Source organism: Coptis chinensis, chromosome 2 (assembly GCF_015680905.1).
Source record: "Coptis chinensis isolate HL-2020 chromosome 2, ASM1568090v1, whole genome shotgun sequence".
NCBI lineage: Eukaryota > Viridiplantae > Streptophyta > Magnoliopsida > Ranunculales > Ranunculaceae > Coptis > Coptis chinensis.
This window is the reverse complement of record NC_141457.1, coordinates 60,602,683-60,613,184: the sequence shown is the minus strand read 5'-3', so window position 1 is coordinate 60,613,184 and position 10,502 is coordinate 60,602,683. Positions and strand designations below refer to the sequence as shown.

Below are 10,502 nucleotides of genomic sequence, written 5' to 3'. Positions count from 1 at the left end.
CCTCCATTAATGAATTCTAGATCTAGTTTTTCATGTAGATTAATTAAGTTTAGTTCCATTTCAATTATTGTATTAGATTAAACCTTTGAATCTTGTTCTTCATTTTGATTAGATCAATAAAGTAGTATTTTTTATCAATTTCGATTTTGTCATTTCCATTCCTAGATCTAATTTCAATTCCTGTCTTTATTTCATTTGAGTCATTAAATTAGATTTCATTATTGTTTAATTAAGTAAATTTCAATTCTTTATATCATGTTTAGTTTAAATGTAATCGGAAATGATTGCGTAATGATTCTCGGCTAAACCTCCATTAGAGGGGGTTGAGAAGCCTTGATGAAAGTTTGATTCCGAATATCGTAGAATCATCGTAATCTCCTTTCCACTCTAGAAACGATTAGTTCACCATGAGAATGGGTTTAATCATTCACATGCTAGTTATGAATTGGTAGGAATGCCATGTGTAATTAGGGATTAGGAAGAACCACTTGTTCTCAAGCGATTCAATTCGGATTCTGACGATTATTCGTCGTTAATAGGATTAAGTCGAAGTTAAGGTGGAATCAATCCCCTCTAACTCCTTATCATCGAATCAACGTAGCATTCCCTTAGTTATTCCCATAGTCGACTAGTTGCATTTCGTGGGTAGTTGCATCGTAGTCTAGTTGCCTCATTCGTAAATCTCTCATTAGACTTTAAGTTTAGAGTACTTACACTTGAGAACATAGCATACGGAAGGACTAGGAGTGGAACGAATCACTCTACTCCACTATATCTCAAAGGATTGAGAGTAGAATCTTTGATAAATATAGGCACGTAAATTAGTTTTAGTTTACTTACGTTTTGAGTTTTATCGTTCATTTCGTAGGTAAACTATTTCATTTTATGTTTTATCAAATATCAAAAAGAGAAAAGAAAAAGAAAAATATGGCTAAGGATGGAAACAAAGTGTAGAAGCAGAAGTAAATAACAAGGTTTTCTCTAGTTACATAATATGAAGACTCTATTATCTCAGACTTGTCCTTTTTGAATATCCATTTCCTTCCTTCTTAAACCATCTCCTAATCCCCGAAACACCTAATAAAGACCTTTAGCTCAATTAGGAATATGTTAGTGTGATAGTAAGTGGCAGATGTATTTGATCGACTCCGACTTCCTTGTGTGTCATTGAGATTGTAAGGTAAAGTGTGCCCATCACTGCGACTAGAGTAATAAACTTGAGTGGAAAAATCGAGTGTTGTATCTTGACTATTATTGTGAGAACCTACTTAAGGACGCTATTCCGAGTTTCAGAAACGGATCTGCTAGACATTTCATAGTATTACTCATTGTATATATGTTTATTATAGATGATTGAGTATTATGCATCTATTAGCTTAGGTTTGTGACTTGGTTATTCTTGTTCATAGCTAGTGAGATGTATAGATAGTTTGGAGCATGAATAAGGAAACAATAGTTTTATTTCTTAGTCGTTGTAGTATAGATGAAGTTTGTGAGTACCTTCTTTGGAAAACTCTCACGAGGCTATAACTCGTCCACTAGGGAATTCCTAGTGGTTTAAGGCCTTGTTGCATATGGTCAATGCAATCGCACTCAGCGAAACGAGAGTAGTTAGAACTCCATTTTTTGGTCACTTATTCTAATTCTCATCTTTGCTTGAGGACAAGCAAAATGCTGTTTGGGGGTGGATTGATAAGAGCCCAAAACTGTAGTTTTAACCCAGAATGACATACTTTTAGACCAATTATGTGAGTAATAATTAAGAGTTAGCACTGATTACGTGTTTTTATGCATTTCAGGTTGCAAAGTCCATTATGTGCAGAAATGTGCCACTTTAGCGAGATAAAGGAGCAATGAATGGTTGCTAAGGAGTTCTATGATTAAAGGCCAAGATTCAAGAAGACAAAGCCTTTCTAAAGCCCGGTGAAAGCTGAAAAGTCAAAGTCAACGCGGGCAGAAATAACACTCAAAGTCAGCAGAACTTCCGAAGGTCGTATCTTTGGACTCAGACCTCGGAATGGGGCCTACTTTATGTCAAAACGACCGGATCGGAAAGAGCTTTCCAAGGGTCTAAGCCTTGACCAAATCAGAGGAGAAGAAGTGGACAAAAAGTCTGTGGAAGCCAACTGCAGCTGAAGAGGCCTTTTTGGACTGAAAGAATTGGGTTTTGGGCCTGATTCTCTGGCCCAAAACATGGCTCCAAGCCCATGCACGATTTTTGGATCTGAATGTATAAAAACAAAAGCTTAACTCTTTGTTAATGGTAGCTAGTTAGACCTAAATTAATATATAGAATTCTAGATCTAGTTTTATTAATTAAATTAAGTTTTAGTTCCATTTTCAATTCTTGTTTTAGATTAAATCTTTGAATCATTGTTCTTGATTGATTTAGATAAATAAAATAGTTATTTTATCAATTTCAAATTGTGTATTTTAATCTATTAGATCTGTTTTAATTATTGTTGGTTACCATTTCTTAGTTGTTAATTAGATTTTAATCATTATTGTTTAAGTAAGTAAATTTCAATTTCTTACATTATGTTTAGTTTAGATTCAATGGGAAATGTTAGTTTGATGACTCAAGGCTAAAACCTCCATTAGAGGGGTTGATGAAGCCTTGATGAAAACTTAGTGGTTAGTATAGAATTGGTTGTAGAATCTATTCCACTCTAGAAGGTTGTGTTTCGCCATGAGAATGGGTAGACGACCTCACATGCTAGTTAGTATTCGGTAGAAATGCCACGAACACTAGGGATTAGAACTCGAAATTCTCGCCGCGGAGAAGCGTGAGAATTGAGATACAACATTCAGCTAGGTTGTTAAGTTGGATTCGAGGTGGATTCAATTCCCTCTAATTTCTTTATCTAGATTCAAACAATCGTATTTCCATAGCATTCGTAGTTAAATTCAAGTAATCAAATTCAGTAAGTATCGTAGTAATCACCTTCGTAAAGCTCTCATTGACTTAAAAACGACTAATTAGATTAGAAAACAATCCATGCTAGAGCACTAGGAGTGGAACGAATTTGTTACTCCACTCTATTTTGATAGAATTGAGAGTTGAAACTTTGATAAAATAGACACGTAAATAGTTTTAGTTTACTTACGTTTTGAGTTTCATTGTTCATTTCGTAGGTAAATTATTCATTTTATGTTTTATCAATGATCTAGATTCATATCATGATCCGTAAATATAGGGAAAGTATTAAAGAAAAATATAATTTTTTCATTGAAAAATTTATTATTAATATTAATCGATTTGACAATAAGATTACTAGTAGTTCGTATCGTTCTCACTAAAGAACATATACATGTGGATATTAATACATCACTCTTTTCTCTGTTCCAATACGACGATTCTAAACGGAAATAGTTTTAATCAAATCATTAAAAATATGTATGCTGTAGACCTTGTTTTTCTGGGATTGTAGTTCAATCGGTCAGAGCACCGCCCTGTCAAGGCGGAAGTTGCGGGTTCGATCCCCGTCAGTCCCGACCTAGTATCCGATGACTCCATTAATTCATCTATTTATTTTATGGGAAGGAGGGCGGGGGGTAGGGTCTAATTCACAGTGGGGGTCCTTATTTATCTTTTTTCCGTTTCACTTTTACTTTTTGGGTTTGTGACCAATGGAAGTGGAAGATGGGCCAGATGCTACCTCATTATATGATTCTATAAAGAAGATTGTAGGTTATACAAAATAACAAATGGATAAAGAATGAAAAATTCAACGGGATTCTTGATTGGATCAGGAATTCAATTTTTTTATTAGGTTTTTTTCTTCCAGATGGATAAAGGATCTTCCTATGTTATACTATTCCATTCTTGACGATGAATAGATTTGATAGCTCAGATATTGTTATTCATGATATTGATCCGATTCAATATCATCGGCATGTATTCCTCCCATTGAATTTACAGGAGAAAGATTAAAAATCTCTATGGGATTAGATCCCGAGTTATTATGAAATAAAAAACGATGAAATTATGGAAGTCAATATTCTCGCATTTATTGCTCTTTGACTGTTCATTCTAGTTCCTACTGCTTTTTTACTTATCATTTACGTAAAAACGGTCAGCCAAAATAATTAATTTGAAGCAAGCTTAACTTATAAGTTCTTATCAATAATGGAAGAAATGAAAGGAGCTGATTAAAATCAGCAGTATATGAGATGCGATAGTATAGAAATATAGGAATCTTTCTACCACACTATCGCATCTCATATGATTATTATATAAATATAAACTTAGAAGGTTGTACTGTATTGTATATTTATATATATATATAAACATATAAATATCAATATATATGTAATATACATATAAATAGTAACCCAATTCGAGTTCTTTGCTACATCCATTTGACATTTTATTTGTACCGATTTCGATCGATACGATATAATCGAATGCCTACTTTTACTCTTATGTCTTACGCTTCTAATTACTAGTTTTCTTATTATTTATTTCCAATATGGGTCCTGGGATACGCCGAAACAATCAAATCAATGGAAGGAGGTATGGGCAGAGTAAAAGAAACCCGGTCATCTTACTTTCAAAATACGAACATGGGAATCATTGAATGAAATATTTTTTTTATTGAAAGGTAATTCTTCATCTATTACATTACTTACACTTAATGTTACCGGATTCCCGTATAATTTTGAAACGGAGATGGAGATATTTTTTTTAGCTTTGTAGAACGATGTATGAAACTATTGATACAGTTTGATTTGATTACTCAACTCAATTAAATTAGTAATGACCCTAAAGTCCACTTTTTCCCCATACTATGAGTGAAAGGGAAAAAGTAAAGACTACCATTAAAGCAGCCCAAGCAAGACTTACTATATCCATGTGAATTATGTCCCCCGTCTCTATAAATATGAAGAAATTCTTCCATTATTGATCAGTAATAATAATGTAATCAATGGCACAGAGTCAAAAAGGGATTCTGAATGAAGGCTATTGATGAACAAATCCAATAACCCTACCCATAACAAGTTTATATTTGATTTCTGTTAGAATTCGGAAGAATTAAGTACAAGCAAGATCTACAGTTACTTTCTTGTAATTATCAAGGCGATGCTCTTAACGGAACATGTAGGAATAGTAAGACTTATTGTTTCTTTTGTTACCCTTCATCTCATTTATAATAATAAAAAAGCATAAGAATATACAATCAAGATAGAGCACTATCTATCACATATCTCTATCTACTGTTTGATCTAATCCTTATGACCCCCGAGTATTTCACAAAGACACTCGGGGGACCTTCTATTACATTCTTGCCTGGGTGTTACCGAAAAAAAAGAATAAAAGAGTTGAAAAATAAAAACTTTTTATTTTATCTATTCTATAAAGGAAGCCAATTATTCATCCAATATTGATTGAATGTCTGAGCACTTATAAATTCTCGTGAGCCCATATACAAAGTCTATTCCACCCTTTACACAACTACCAACTCCCCACCCTTCCTATACTAAAACCCTCCCTGTAATCCGAGGCTCAAGGATTGATAGTCTTTTATAGAACCTCCAGCTTTTTAAATTAAAATCAAGCAAGTATCGAAGCTCGAGCCCCTTTCCTCTGTTTATGCTAGGCAAGGACAAGGACCGGCGACTGATATTATATATATAATAATATATAAATATATCAGCAAGCAAAGGTATTTCGAATTTTTTTATTGATTAGGCGACACCCGGATTTGAACTGGGGAAAAATGATTTGCAGTCCCCCGCCTTACCACTCGGCCATGCCGCCAAAACGATAAAAATAGATGGAAATCTTCTTTTTTTTAGGTTTAGACTTAATCTTTTTTTTTCTGCCTTGAATCCCATTTTCCTTATTCCTTTCCTAATAAACCTAAAAGAAATCCTTCCATTTTTTATTGGAGCCGGTGGATACCCTTTGATTAATTGTTTAATTGTATAGTATCTCAAATACCAAAACACACAAGGCTTAAAAACTTCCCTCCTTTTTGAAAGAAATTTTTTTTTGAATCACACAATAAAAAATTCAGTCCAAATTGGACCCATTAACTATTGATTGTTAATGAATTAACAAGTTCTTGGATCTCAAATTGTGCTTCCTTAATTTAATGGCATAAGAAAATTCAATTGATACACAACCAATAATAATTGTTTATCAATAATATTAAATAATCAACCTATTTCAATTAAAAGTATAACAACAATTATGTGTATATGTAAACCCTAGAACAAAATCGTTACAGGATATATATAATCCCGGATCTTATTTATATATGATATGCCTATAGGGAATTAAGGTAATTAGCGTGCTTCAATTTTTCATTGAATATCATCAAATAGAAATTATGATATAGCATGGCCAGCGTTACCCGGGGCGGGGATGGGATAAGCGATATGCGGATAGCTATATCTTCGTGTGCTTAATAAAAAAACCCCTTTTGGGCACTTCAATTGTATTCTCTTAATTCGACTAACAAATGGGTAAAATTACTCTCTTTTCTGCGAATCGTTTTGAACAAGGAAATCCCGCAAAAAGTTAAGTGCTAAAAAAAGGTAAACTCTGCAAGGTTCTTTTTCTGTCTTTATCTCATTCATAGAGAACAGATCCAATCCTGAATCCATTTACTTTTCTCGGTACCTAACCAGATCCTAATATCATAATAATAGGTAGAAGTTGGATCACTTTTGATATTCTATACAAAGCTCCATAAGTCTAAAAGCGTCATAATTTTATTTACAGGAATGTTTTATGAATTCATTTCCATTTGTATCTGTTGCAAATTCTAATTTGAGTAGAAAATTATCTTTATTTCTCGCTCATCATTATTTCATACATTATATCTATGATATGGAGTTCGGTAAAATTTCATGTGATTGAGAAAACAGAATATACATTCCATCATTGCTAGATCAATCCATATCATTACTAGATCGATCCATATCATATGGTTCGATGAAGAATGAGACTTGGAAAATGAGTGGGATTTTTTCGATAAATGGGAAACTAAAGATGCTCGGGATGGAAATGAGGGAATCTCAACAATACACGGGTTTAGTCGGATACAATTTGAGGGATTTTGTAGATTCATTGATCGGGGATTGGAGGAAGAACTTTATAAGTTTCCAAAAATTGAAGATACTGAGATCAAGAAATTGAATTTCAATTATTTGTGGAAACATATCAATTGGTCGAACCTTTGATAAAAGAAAGAGATCGTGTATGAATCACTCACATATTCTTGAATTATATGTGCCGGGTTAATTTGGAAAACCGGTAGGGATACGCAAGAACAAACCATATTTATTGGAAACATTCCTCTAATGAATTCCACAGGAACCTCTATAGTAAATGGAATATACAGAATTGTGATCAATCAAATATTGCAAAGCCCCGGTATTTATTACCGTTCGGAGTTGGACCATAACGGAATTTTGGTCTATACGGTACCATAATATCAGATTGGGGAGGAAGATCAGAATTAGAGATTGATAGAAAAGCAAGGATATGGGCGCGTGTGAGTAGGAAACAAAAAGTATCTATTCTAGTTCCATCATCAGCTATGGGTTCGAATCTAAGAGAAATTATAGATAATGTTTGCTACCCTGAAATTTTCCTGTCTTTCCCGAATGATAAGGAGAAAAAAAAGATTGGATCAAAAGAAAATGCCATTTTGGAGTTTTATCAACAATTTGCTTGTGTAGGCGGGGATCCGGTATTTTCTGAATCCGTATGTAAGGAATTACAAAAGAAATTTTTTCAACAAAGATGTGAATTAGGAAGGATTGGTCGACGAAATATGAACCGGAGACTTAATCTTGATATACCTCAGAACATTACATTTTTGTTACCGCGAGATGTATTGGCAGCTGCGGATCATTTGATCAGAATGAAATTTGGAATGGGTACACTTGACGATATGAATCACTTGAAAAATAAACGTATTCGTTCCGTAGCGGATCTGTTACAAGATCAATTCGGATTGGCTCTGGTTCGTTTAGAAAATGCGGTTCGAGTAACTATAGGTGGAGCAATTAGGCATAAATTGATACCGACTCCTCATAATTTGGTAACTTCCACTCCATTAACAACCACTTATGAATCGTTTTTTGGCCTACACCCCTTATCTCAAGTTTTAGATCGAACGAATCCATTGACACAAATAGTTCATGGGAGAAAATTGAGTTATTTGGGTCTGGGGGTTGACAGGCTTAACTTGAGTTTTCGGATCTGAGATATCCATCCTAGTCACTATGGGCGTATTTGCCCAATTGACACATCTGAAGGAATAAATGTTGGACTCATTGGATCTTTAGCAATTCATGCGAGGATTGGTCATTGGGGGTCTTTAGAAAGACCTTTTTATGAAATTTATGAGAAATCAAAAGAGGTAATGCGTGGTTTATTTATCACCAAGTAGAGATGAATACTATATGGTAGCGGCAGGTAATTTTTGGCATTGAATCGGGGTATTCAAGAAGAACAGGTTGTTCCATTTCGATCTTGTCAAGAATTCGACTATTGCATGGGAACAGATTCATCTTGAGCATTTTCCCCTTCCAATATTTTTCTATTGGAGCTTCGCTCATTCCTTTTATTGAACACAATGATGCGAATCGGGCTTTAATGAGTTCTAATATGCAACGTCAAGCAGTTCCACTTTTCGATCCGAGAAGTGCATTGTTGAACTGGGTTGAACGCAAGCGGCTCTCAATTCGGGGTTTTCGCTATAGCCGAACACGAGGGAAAGATCGTTTATACCGATCTTGACAAGATCATGTTATCGGGTAATGGGGACACTCTAAGCATCCCATTAGTTATATACCAACGTTCCAACAAAAATACTTGTATGCATCAAAACCCCCGGTTACGAGGGTAAATGTATTAAAAGGGACAAGTTTTAGCGGGGACGGTCTTTGCTACAATTGGTGGCGAGCTCGCTTTGGGAAAAAATGTATTAGTAGCTTATATGCCATGGGAGGGATACAATTTTGAAGATGCGGTACTTATTAGTGAACGTTTGGTATATGGAGATATTTATACTTCTTTTCACATCACGGAAATATGAAATTCAGACTCATGTGACAAGTCAAGGTCTGAAAGGATCACTAATGAAATACCGCATTTAGAAGCCTATTTACTCCATAATTTAGACAGAAATGGGATTGTGATGCTTGGATCTTGGGTAGAAATGGGTGATATTTTAGTAGGTAAATTAACGCCACGGATGTGAAAAGAATCATCATATGCCCCGGAAGATAGATTATTACGAGCCATACTTGGCATTCAGGTATCCACTGCAAAGGAAACTTGTCTAAAACTACCTATAGGTGGCATAGGCCGAGTTATTGATGTGAGATGGATCCAGAAAAAGGGGGGTTCCAATTATAATCCAGAAACAATTCGTGTATATATTTCACAGAAACGTGAAATAAAAGTAGGTGATAAGGTAGCTGGAAGACACGGGAATAAAGGTATCATTTCAAAAATTTTGCCTAGACAAGACATGCCCTATTTGCAAGATGGAACACCCGTTGATATGGTCTTCAACCCACTAGGAGTACCTTCACGAATGAATGTAGGATAGATATTTGAATGCTCGCTCGGGTTAGCGGGGGATCTGCTAGACAGGCATTATCGAATATCACCCTTTGATGAGAGATATGAGCAAGAGGCTTCGAGAAAACTAGTGTTTTCTGAATTATATGAAGCCAGTAAGCAAACAGTGAATCCATGGGTATTTGAACCCGAGTATCCGGGAAAAAGCAGAATCTTTGATGGAAGAACGGGAGATCCTTTCGAACAACCTGTTATAATAGGAAAGTCCTATATCCTGAAATTAATTCATCAAGTCGATGATAAAATCCATGGACGTTCCAGTGGACATTACGACTTGTTACACAACAACCCCTTTAGAGGAAGGGCCAAGCAAGGGGACAACGGGTAGGAGAAATGGAAGTTTGGGCTCTAGAGGGATTTGGTGTTGTTCATATTTTACAAGAGATGCTTACTTATAAATCTGATCATATTAGAGCTCGTCGGGAAGTACTTGGTACTACAATCATTGGAGGAACAATATCTAACCCCGAGAGGATGCTCCCGAATCTTTTCAATTGCTTGTTTGAGAACTACGATCTTTGGCTCGAACTGAACCATTTCCTTGTGTCGAGAGAAGAACTTCCAGATTAATAGGAAGGAAGCTTGATCGGAATGAATCAGAATTTTTCTTCTATGATCGACCGATATAAACATCAACAACTTCGAATTGGATTAGTTTCTCCTCAACAAATAAGTGCCTGGGCCAAGAAAATTTTACCTAATGGAGAGATGGTTGGAGAGGTGACAAAACCCTATACTTTTCATTACAAAACTAATAAACCGGAAAAAGATGGGTTGTTTTGTGAAAGAATTTTTGGGCCTATAAAAAGTGGAATTTGTGCTTGTGGAAATTATCGAGTAATTGGAGATGAAAAAGAAGACCCTAAATTTTGTGAAGAATCGGAGTCGAATTTGT

The 10,502-nt window shown here is 35.1% G+C and overlaps 2 non-coding genes across 2 annotated transcripts; one reads left to right on the top strand and one right to left on the bottom strand.

The window, feature by feature from the left end:
• Positions 1-3,421: 3,421 nt before the first annotated feature.
• Positions 3,422-3,495, top strand: TRNAD-GUC (transfer RNA aspartic acid (anticodon GUC)). Its single transcript has one exon. It is a non-coding gene; the product is annotated as a tRNA-Asp (tRNA).
• A 2,195-nt stretch (positions 3,496-5,690) lies between these two features.
• Positions 5,691-5,761, bottom strand: TRNAC-GCA (transfer RNA cysteine (anticodon GCA)). Its single transcript has one exon. It is a non-coding gene; the product is annotated as a tRNA-Cys (tRNA).
• Between the last annotated feature and the right edge of the window lie 4,741 nt (positions 5,762-10,502).